At 37.9% G+C, this 11620-nt stretch overlaps 1 pseudogene; it reads left to right on the top strand.

Moving 5' to 3' along the window:
- Nucleotides 1–11053: 11053 nt before the first annotated feature.
- LOC123632111 lies at nucleotides 11054–11331 on the top strand (annotated as a pseudogene).
- The last annotated feature ends 289 nt before the right edge of the window (nucleotides 11332–11620 follow it).

The following is an 11620-nucleotide window of genomic DNA, read 5'->3' as shown; positions in this document are numbered from 1 at the left end:
AGGAAGGCATATGCTGTCTGCACTATTAGAGAGCTTTCCCCCATCAAGGATATGGGAAATAAATTCACAGAGAAACCATAATTTTGATCTTAATTTGGAGTTTCATTTCAGTTGCTTCACTGATTGAATGAACCTTTCACTGGAATTGCCAATGAGGCACCAGACTGGGAAGTGTGTGAGGTACAGGTGTAACCAAGGGCCTAAGAGTGTGCATTCTCTATGGGGAGAAAGCCATGTTTCCAGCAAACTCCAATACAAGGCAGAATGGTGATAAATCCTGCATCTCAGTGAACGCTGCTATCCTGCTCCTCAAAGTGGGTCCAAGGTCCAGCAGTGTGGGCATCCCTTGGGAGCTTATTAGAAATGCAGAATCTCAGCTCCACCCCAGAACTACTAACTTAGAATCTGCATTTCAACAAAATCCCCAGGGGAACTTAGGCACAGTAAAGTCTGAGAAGCACTGCTGTAACGGAACGTCAAAGAACTTAGAGAGAACCATGGAGATGGAGAGTAAATTCAGCTGGAAGAATTACAGAATGTTTCATAGAAAAGTTGTCATTTGAGCTGAAGCTCATAAGATGTGTATGACATCAACAGATATGATTTCAATATGAAAAAAGACTTTGTGCGGGGGGGGGTGGGAAAACAGTAAGAGCATAGACAATAGTCTAGTGCAGGAAAGTGGACTGTTTGTTTGGGGAATAAAACATGTACACACTGTTAAATTGAAGCCAGATTACAAAGGACTTTGAGTAATTGCTAAGGGGTTTTTAACTTTATTCTGTTGGCAATAGAGAGACACTGGAAGTTTTCAAACTGAGCACAATAGCAATAAGAAAAGTTATCTGCTGGAAGTGTGGAAGATGTATTGGCTTGGGGAGAGGCCAAAGACACAACAGTTGGGAGCAATTAACACAGACAGGCATACAGTTAGAAGCTATATTTCAGTGATGAGGTTATACAACCCTGAAATTCTAGAGCAGTAATAATGGAAATAAAGGTGAAATGATGGAAGCCAGAGACAATTCAAAGGTGGAATCCACAGCTCTTGGTAAGCATGAAAATGATGAAATCGATGTCATTACAGGAAATGGAGTCGTGGGAACATGAGCAGTGTGAGAGGAAGAAGATGAGTTTGTCCTAGACCATGAAATAATTGCTGAAAAGTCTGAGAATATCATCACATCATTTCCTTTCATACCCACTGCATGCACCACTACAATCTTTCTGGTTTTACCACTCTCAGCCTTTTCAATATCTTTCTTGAAGATTCCAGCTACATGAAGAAATCAGTGCACCTCAACACAATCAACAAAGATTTTATCTTCTTTTCCTGGCTCAAGGTGCCCACATGGAAGAAACTCTGATAGGCAAATAAAAACACCCTTGTAACTGCTTAGAATGCTTCAACTCCAATTTCATGTTGGACAAATTGAGTGAAAAGAATTCCTTTCAGTAGAGAGTCTGGAAAAATTGAAAGTGTCAGATTTTAGGAAAGAGCAGGAAGAGAGCATAAAAGAATCACAGCTGCTATCCTGACTGGAAAGATGGAGAGGCTCTTCACAGACAATTCCACAAAGAAAAAAGTCGATGATTTTACTTTCAGGTAGCCCAAACTTCTTTACTGATTAAAAATAACAAGGCAGTCATATTCTGATTTCTTGTCCCTTGCTTCACAATCTCATTACCTTCCTAGTGACTACAGTTATGTGCTACATAATGACTTTTCGGTTGATCAACAACTGACCACATATAAGATGGTGGTCCCATAACATTATAATATTGTATTTTTACTGTAACTTTTCTACATTTGGATATGCCTAGATACACAAATACTTACCGCTGTGCTACAATTGCCTGCAGTATTCAGTACAGTAACATGCTGTACAGGTTTGTAGCCTAGGAGCAGTAGGCTATGCTATACCATACAGCCTAGGTGTGTAGCAGGCTATGCCATGTAGGTTTGTGTATATACCCTCTACGATGTCTGCACAATGATGCAATCACCTAATGACACCAACACATGACTATATTGCTTTTAGCATCATTATTTTACTATTTTTTATTGAATATTCATGTGGAGTGCTTTATTTTACAGTAGTCCCCAGAAGAGTTCTAAAATACAGATCTGTCTTTAAAGATGGCAAGGGTTGTTGCTAAGTTAATCACAAAGTATGTCTGTGTTGAAAGCATGACAATAGTCATAATATACCCCAAAGGGCCTTCCATACAGTCCTCAGAATCAAACATGATACGAAAAGAAAGAGTTTTCACTAAAGCTCCAAATTAATGAGGCCAGATTCCACTCATGCTGGAAAGCAGTTAAAATGAATGGAGCCTGCAGTCTCAGTTCAGTTCTACTCTAATGAAGCTGTCTCAAACAGCAACAAACGTGAAATAAACTAGGCACAGAAAAATGAGTATTGCATCTTCTTACTCACATGTAGGAGACAAAAACATTGATCTCATGGAGGTAGAGAATGGAATGACAAATACCACAGGCTAGAAAAGGTGTGTGTAGAGGGGAAGAGACGAAAAGAGGTTGGTCAATGGGTACAAACATACAGTTAGATAAAAGGAATAAGTTCTAATATTCCCTAGCAGAGTAGAGAGATTCTAGCTAACAATAATATATTTCATATTTCAAAACAGCTAGAAGAAAATATTTGAAATGTTCCCAACACAAAGAAATGATAAACGTTCAAGATGATGAATATACTAAATACCCTGATCTGAATATTATATGAATGTATCAATATATCACATATACTTCAGAAATATGTACAAATATTACATATTGATAAAAAAATTTTAAATGACAAATCAAGCTTTCCTCCATTCTTGGAGAAAAACATGCATTTTCCAAGATTAACCCTTTTACCTGTACTCTTATTATTGCCCTTCCTTAACTTCCCTCTTCCTGAATTTTGACTTCACCAATTTGTTAAGTGATCAGTATTGATCAAAAGAGATTTTTCATATATTATATTGTACTGTACTACATTGCATGGTATGAGAAAACATCAAAGTTAGTCAATAAAAATAAAATGAATTTATTATATATGTATATGCATGTATATTAATATTTAAATCCTTATAAGTGGATAAAAGAATGACGTGAGAAATACACCTTCAGAATTAGACCAAATAAAGCAGAAGGTACAATTGAGATTAAGTTTAGCATTCACACTCTAGGTTACCTCATTAAATGGGCCCCCTTTTAATGTCAGTAACATTGACAATAATGTCAATAACATTATTTTGAGAGCAACATCATGCAAATAGACCAAACAGTAGTTAGGGGCAAAGTAGTAGTTGAGTAGCTAGCTCTCCTTTAGGAGGAGCAATAAGCTAAAGAATTTGAATTATTTTTTTAACTTGATAATATATTTATTAGAATAAAAGATTTGTTAAACATCTGGATTTAAATGGTTAAAAGGATTTTCATATAATTTTCAGGCACTATACACATTGTGTATACTGGTACTTTGATTTGGGGAAAAATAAATCTGACACATTTTGATGTCTGGATCCATTTGTGACAATCAAAATACACTAATCCAAATGTAAAGAGACATATACCAGTAAATATCCTACACAGCATAATTAAAAATAATATCCTAAAAGCTCTAACTTGACCATCATACAATCTATGCTGGTAACAAAATTGCACATGTATCCCACAAATTTATACAAATAAAAAAATAAATGTAGAAATACAATCAGAAGTCTGCAAATCATCACAGTAGACAAGTGAAGCGCCAGCTAGCACTTCAGGCGTACAGACATATGTTTGGGCTTAATCAGCAGCTATTACAGTTAAAAGTGTGAGAAACAATATCAAAAGAAGATAAAGAGTAACAGAGGCTGTGGTGTGGCTCAGTGAGGGCACGAGTAATGCAGCCGTCCCAGAGAAGAGTGCTGAGAGAAGTCAGTGAGAACCACAAGAGGGCGGTGATAACTAGACCAACAGAGGAGAGTTTCTAAGTGGAGAAGGTGAACAAAAGTCAAGATAATTTAAGACTGTGAGAGGATGTTGAAAATTTGAGATTATGAAGGTTACCAGTGATCCATGGGGCAGTCTGGTTTTGTGGTAAGTGCCTCAGTGATCTCATCACTCCCAGTAGAGAGCAAAAGGGCTGGGGAGACCAGTGCAAGCAGCATCCTGCTGCCATCATTGTCGTCCCTGGCCCTCTTCCACTGGCTACTAGGAGAATAAGCTTTTCTGATTTTCAAACCAAAGCCCTTTCCAGAAAACAATGCCAATGTGTACAAAAGAAAAGACAACAAGCATTGTAGATCCACAAACATTTGGACATTTACTCAGATCATTACCATAATAATTGGGAAATAAATAGAAATCCAGTGCTATGCTGGCCCAGTTTACTACTTTTTAAAACATAGTCCAACTCTTTCCTATGTTCTCATCACCTTCTACAACCAACTATAGGCACACCTTAGAGATACTGTTTGTTCGGTTCCAGACCACCACAATAAAGCAAATATCACAATAGTCAGTCACATGAATTTTTGGTTTCCCAGTGTATTTAAAAATTATGTTTATGCCATACTGTATCTATTAAGTGTGCAATAGCATTGTGTCTAAAAACACAACATACATACCTTAATGAAAAAACACTTTATTGATAAAAAATGCAAATGATCATCTGAGTATTTAGGGAGTCAGGATCTTTTCACTGTCGGAGGGTCTTGCTCTCTATGTTGAAGGCTGCTGACTGATCAGGGTGGTGGTTGCTGAAGGCTGGCAATTTCTTAAAATAAGACAACAAGAAAGTCTACTGCATCGATCGACTCTTCCTTTCATGAAAGATTTCTCTGTAGCATGTGATGCTGTTTGATAGCATTTTGCCCACAGTAAAACTTCTTTCAAAATTGGAGTCAATCTCTCAAACATTTCCACTGCTTTATCAACTAAATTCACACATATTATGAATCCTTTTTGATGTCATTCAACAACATTCACAGAATCCTCACTACGAGTAGATTCTATCTCAAGAAACCACTTTCTCTGCTAATCTACAATAAACAACTCATCTGTTCAAGTTTTATCATGAGATTGCACAAATTCAGTCCCATCTTCAGGCACCACTTCTAATTCTAGTTCTTTTGCTATTTCCAGTAGCATCTGCAGTTACTTCCTCCACCGAAGTCTTGAACCCCTCAAAGTCATCCATGAGGGCTGGAATCAACTTCTTCTAAACTCCTGTTAGTGTTGATGTTTTGACCTCCTCCCCTAAATCACGAATGTTCTTAATGGCATCTAGAGTGGTGAATTCTTTCCAGAAGGTTTTCAATTTGCTTTATCCAGATCCATCAGAGAAATCACTATCTATGGCAGCTATAGCCTTATGAAATGTATTTCTTAAATACTAAGACTTGAAATTTGATATTACTCCTTGGTCCATGGGCCACAGAATGAATATTGTGCTAGCAGGAATGAAAACAAAATTAATTTCCTTGTAAATCTCCATCAGAGCTCTTGGATGACTAGGTTCATTGTCAATGAACAGCAATAATTTGAAAGAAAAGTTTTTTTCTGAGCACAGTTCTCAAAATTGGGCTTACAATATTTAGTAAACTATACTGTAAATAGAGGTACTGTCATCTAGGCCTTGTTTTTCAATTTACAGAGCACAGGCAGAGTAGATTTGGCATAATTTTTTAAAAGCCTAGGATTTTTGGTATAGTAAATGAGTATTGGCTTCAACCTAAAGTCACCAGCTGCATTTGCCCCTGACAAAAGAGTCAGCAGTATGTTCTTTAAAGCTTTGAAACCAGGCATTGACTTCTCTCTAACTATGAAAGCCCCAGATGGCATCTTCTTCCAACATAAGGCGCTTTGTTTTTTGTCTTCCTTAAAAAAAAAAAAAAAAAATCTGTTGTTTAGTGTAGCCAATCTCAGCTACATCTTCTGGATAACTTGCTGCAGCTTCCACATCAGCACTTGCTGCTTCACCTCACACTTTTATGTTATGGAAATGGCTTCTTTTCTTAAACCTCATGGACCAACCTCTGCCAGCTTCCAGCTTTTCTTCTACAGCTTCCTCTCCTCTCTCAGCCTTCCCAGAACTAAGGAGAGTTAGAGCCTAGCTGTGGAATAGACTTTGGCTTAGGAGAACATTGTGGCTCTTTTGATCTTCTATCCAGACCACTGAAACTTTCTCAATATCAGCAATAAGGCTGTTCACTTTCTTATCATTCACATGTTCACTGGAGTAGCCCTTCTAATTTTCCTCAAGAATTTTCCTTTGCATTCACACCTTGCCTAATAGTTTGATTCAAGAGGCCTAGTTTTCAGCCTAACTTGCCTTTCAACATACCTTCATTACATGTCAGGTGCCCCAGTACTCAAGCGTGCAACAAGACACCATGATGAACTGCCATCCTTGCCTTTTGGAAGAGCTGTTGTATCATAGGACTCAAAGTGCCTGAAAACAGCTTATTACAGGAGTTGACAACCATGCAACACCAACCAATAGTGTTTGGGAGTGCTTGATCAAAGAATAAAACTATTTTTAAAAAGCAAGGAAATTATTAATAAAATCATTACTTACTAATCAATGATTAATAAAAATAAAAATCATGGCTGTTATCTCCCAGTGCAGATTGGGAGGGTGTGAGGATAATTGTGAAGGATTGTGAATTGGATTTCTGAGGTGCAGCCTTCTATTTTTTTAGAAGGGTTATGCTGCTTACATGGATGGTCCCTTTGTGATAATTTAATTACCTGTACATTTTTGTTTTAGCACTTTTCCGGGTGTTATGTTTCACAATAAAAAGTATTAAAGGGAAAAAAGAAGGGCATGTACTTCCTTTATGGATTTCTTTTCCTTCTGGATATTATACAAAAAGCAATAAGCTGCGCAGAAGAATAAAAAAAACCTACCAAGTCCATTTTCAGCAATATCGGAAAATAAATATGATGTGCTCTCTTTCTCTCTCTGAAAATGTAGAGGAACTTGTAAAAGAAATGAAAAATGGCTAAAAAAAAAAAAGTTGAACAAGTTGCTCTTCAGAGTCAGAAGAGGGAGAAAAGGAAATGCTGATTTTTTTGGTAATCTCTGTATTTATTCACTGATAGCCCGAAAGTAAACACAAGGTTCCTGGAGCAGATATCAGAGTTCTTATTATTTACATCAAGCAAGAAATGCAACATTTTCCCACAACTCATACTCCATAGACGAAGCAATGAGAACCAGTTAATTAGGCTTGCACATTACAGGGTTTGAATCACAGGAGAAGAATCCCAAAATTTTGATCTGTGAGTTTATTCAGAGTAACTGTCCAGCTGCCACCTTCTCCTGAGAAAGGAAGACAAAGCTAATCTACCTAAAGTAAGCAAATTACCCTTGGGAAGAAAAGAGGAAAGTCCCTGGGTTCTCATCCTTTGGAATGTATAAATGTCTCCAGGGGAAGGTAAGAAGCATCACTGTGTTTATAATCTTGGGAATGTCTCCAAGGCTCTGGGTCCTATATCCCTTTACAATATAGACATGTACCTCTGGGAGGTTACCTAACTGTCCATTTAGTCATCTTTTAACTTCCAAGAGTTGTTCTTTAACCCAGTTTCTAATTTTCTTTGCTTAGAAAGCCCTGACCATGCAGAGACATGAAAATATTTACATCCTCATAATACATAGTAAAACTAACCAAAGTACTTCTATTTGTAGCACTGGTTAATAATTGACACCTACCTAAAATAGTGGCTTTCAACCCTTTCCACAGAGCCTTGGGAATTCCTCAGAGGTGCTCTAGGAGGCTCTTTTGGGGGTGGGCGGTAGTTAAAGCAGTGGTACAGAGAGAGTAGAGTGACCCCAATTTGTTCTTCAAACACAGCCCTCTGCTCTTAAATATTGGGATTCTGAGTGTAGTTTTTGAAGACAAGACTCTATAAAATGACAACTAAAATTTTGAAATCCACTGAAGAAAGAAACACAAAAAAATCTTAGGCAACCTATATAAATAAAAATCCTCAGCCTTATAGAAACTGTGAACAAATGTGAACCTCAGTCAATCCTTCAAAATGGATCCTGAGTGGACTAAATTTAAAATAGAGCCAAGTGGCCATTTGCTGACATGTACCCTCAAAATGCTGATTTCATGTTAAAACAAATACTTGGCTTTTAAAATTCTGTGTATATAACTGATTTAAAAAGATTTTAAAGAATTATAAAGCAATAAAAAGTGCTTCAATAAGTATAGTTGTAAGAGTATCAGAAAAGCTTTAAACACAGTGGCTCAGTCAAACCCGCCACTGGATTTACTTTCAGACTATGAGTGCCTCTAAGGGCAAGTGAAAGTACATCCCTCCCACCTCACTTTCTGTTCTCTCTTCCTAGAATCTTCTGGAGGTTTCATGAATGACTGCATTTCATTCATGAACAATTCTTATCTTTGATGACTGTCTAAACCAAAATGGAAGAGGACTTTTATTACAATGGGAATCTAGCAATTCTGAGAAAAGTGGCTATTTTAAGAAATAAAGGGTGGGAGCAGTGGCTCACGCCTGTAATCCTAGCACTCTGGGAGGCCAAGGCGGGTGGATCACTCTAGGTCAGGAGTTCGAGACCAGCCTGAGCAAGAGCGAGACCCCGTATCTACTAAAAATAGAAGGAATGATCTGGACAGCTAAACATATATAGAAAAAATTAGCCGGGCATGGCAGCACATGCTTGTAGTCCCAGGTACTCGGGAGGCTGAGGCAGCAGGATTGCTCGAGCTCAGGAGTTGGAGGTTGCTGTGAGCTAGGCTGACGCCACGGCACTCTAGCCCAGGTGACAGAGCAAGAATCTGTCTCAAAAAAAGAAAAAAGGAAAAAGAAATAAAGATGACCTTTCAACCATGCAAGCTACACCCAGTCATTACAGGGCCTTTGAAGAGCCAAAGGCATCATAGACTGCATTGGCTGAGGACTAATAGGATGGTCCCTAAGCCTCACCTCTCTCCAAGTGCACAGAGGGTTGTGTGGCTCTTCAGTGAGGACTTGGGTAGAAGAGAAGTTACAGGCTAGAAACTGTAAAATTGCGGTTTCTTTCTTCTGGCCAATCCCTACCCAAAGTAATGGGAGGGGTTGCTATGAGAGAAACTGTGTCTGCGTGTGGTGGAGGGAGTATGAGGGAGATCTACATAATGCATCTTTTGGTCAAGGACAAGAATACTTTGCAGAAGTGCAAAACCCAATAGAAACTTCATGGTTGATACCTCAGATTACTTCCCTACCTGGCTCTGCTTCCTGAAGGAGGGAGGTAAGGAGGGAGGAGGGATGGAGAGAGGAAAACCAAAGAACTCTTCTTCAGGTTCATTTTCTTGCATTCTTACAGCCTGCCAAAAATATAAAGGCTTTTGTTCATGGTAAGAATATTAACAATTCACATTACTCAAAATATAGTTTCAAATGGGAAAAAGTGTTTTCTCTAAATTTCCTTTTAACCTTTAGGTTTCATGCTTTCTTTGCATTTCCAGATACATTTGGCTGATGGAAAATATGTAGGCATAAATCATTAGAATAGCAACCAGTATTCAGGCAGTTGATTATTTTGCTCAAAATGTAAAATTTAGACAATGTTTTATACACAATTAAACCATTCAAGCAAAACAGACTCTGGAAGGAAAAAGGGCTCTGCCAAGAAAAGTTGAAGATTGTTCATGAAGGAATTTTTTGCTACATGAAACACCTTTTCCTGTAATTGCTACTACCAGAAGATATTAGTCATTTTCCTTCTGAACAAAGACAGTAAAGAAAACAATGACAAAATGCACTTCATAGTCGTACATTGAATTCATTCCAAAATAGATATAAATTTATTTAAATAACAGCATAATTTAGTCCACGCTGATTACTGTCTTTAAATTTAAAGTGAGAATATACAAAATACTTGCAAAAAGTTATATAATCGTATTCTTTGTGCTGTACTATACATCTGGTTGAATTAAAACAATGAACTCTTTACCAGTGAAAGCCATTTCAAATGGGGTGAGCTTTAGATCACATTGCTATGAGAACACAAAATTTCTGCCTAGAGAAAACACCAACTTTTATCAGATGATATAAATGACTCATTCCATGCTGCACTGCTCACTAAAAATCATATCCACCCACCCCTTTCCTTCAGTCCCTAATTTTCAGAGTATCTCAAGGTACTCTGAAATGTATTGTCTTGCTCTCAAAACTCACTTCCTAGAACCTATTGCTGATTTGTCTATAGGACTGTTGACCACTTTATTTTTTAGGTTCATGTCAGTCCCACACTGAGAATGGGAACAGTGACTTGGCTTCACTCTCAGCTCCTGTTGTCTTTACTGTCTTGGAATTATCTGACTAATGGCATTATTCATAAAACTATCCACCACTTTGAGCATTTATGGCCTGTTGCTATTCTTAGAAACACCAAACAAACAGTTTCTGTGAATCAAGTGCTGCTTTAAACTCCGTTTGTGTGCCTTTTCATGACTTCTTGACTCATTTTGATCTTACTCCTACTTAACCACTTGTTTTTGAAATTTCTTGAACTAAGTTTAACAGTGTGTAATTCTTTTAGAGCTGTGGTTCTCAACTAGCTACAATTTTACCCTGAAGGAGAATTTATCTGGCAACATGTTTGATGTTTCTGGCATCTAGTGGGTGGAGGCCAGGGATGCTGCTAAACATCATGCAACGCACAGGACAGCCCCTACAACAAAGAATTATTTGGCTCAAAATGTCCATAGTGCCAAGGCTGAGAACATGGGAGAAACAGTGATAACAGTTCTGTTCAAAGAAATTAAAATAATACTCAAGCCATTCGTACAACAAGCAAAAGTTCCTGTTAGCCCACTGGGAGCAAGATATTCCTAGAAATTACATTGATACAAAAGCTTCCTCTGTATCCATCAGAAATCAGAAACCATGAATAAGCATACATGCCTCCATGGAAAAAGAAAAATGACATAATGAGATTTAAAACTCCACTGAGTGTGCCTCTACAAGGCGCTTGCCAATGCAGTCTTAGGCTATTGCTTCCTGCTTCACACCTGAACTCTGCGAGTTCAGGGGATGCTTGCAACCCAGCCAGAATGTCAGGCTGAGTTTGAGAAAGCTGCTGAGGATGCTAAGCACCCCAAGACCAAACCAGCAGACTTTGAGATGCTGTTCATCTACAGCTACTACAAGCAAGCTGTGGGTGACATAAATACAGAATAGCCCAAGATGTCAGATCTTAAAGGCAAGGCCACGTGGGATGCCTGGAATGAGCTGGAAAGGATGACCAAGGAAGATGCCTGAAAGCTTACGTCAATAAAGTAGAAGAGCTAAAGAAAAAATATGAAATGTAAACGACTGGATTTGGTTTCCACCCATGCATTTAACCTAAACTGACAACAATGTCTTGTTTTTTTCTAATACTGTGGATGATGTGAAATAGTGAAAATAACCAGTTAACCCAGTTCTCGAGGCTGTTCTGGATACAGTTTTAACAGATTAAGGGGCTAAAATGATTGCTGACCTTCCCTTAGTAGTTTTTACCTGAGATCAATTAAACGTGTATTTGTTATTTTAAATAAATAAATAATACGATGAGTTGAAAATCAGTTGTGAGATATAAAGATTGCAAGGAGGCAAAGT

The sequence above is a fragment of the Lemur catta genome, chromosome 2, assembly GCF_020740605.2.
Source record: "Lemur catta isolate mLemCat1 chromosome 2, mLemCat1.pri, whole genome shotgun sequence".
Lineage (NCBI taxonomy): Eukaryota > Metazoa > Chordata > Mammalia > Primates > Lemuridae > Lemur > Lemur catta.
This window is presented reverse-complemented; position numbering and strand designations above follow the sequence as displayed.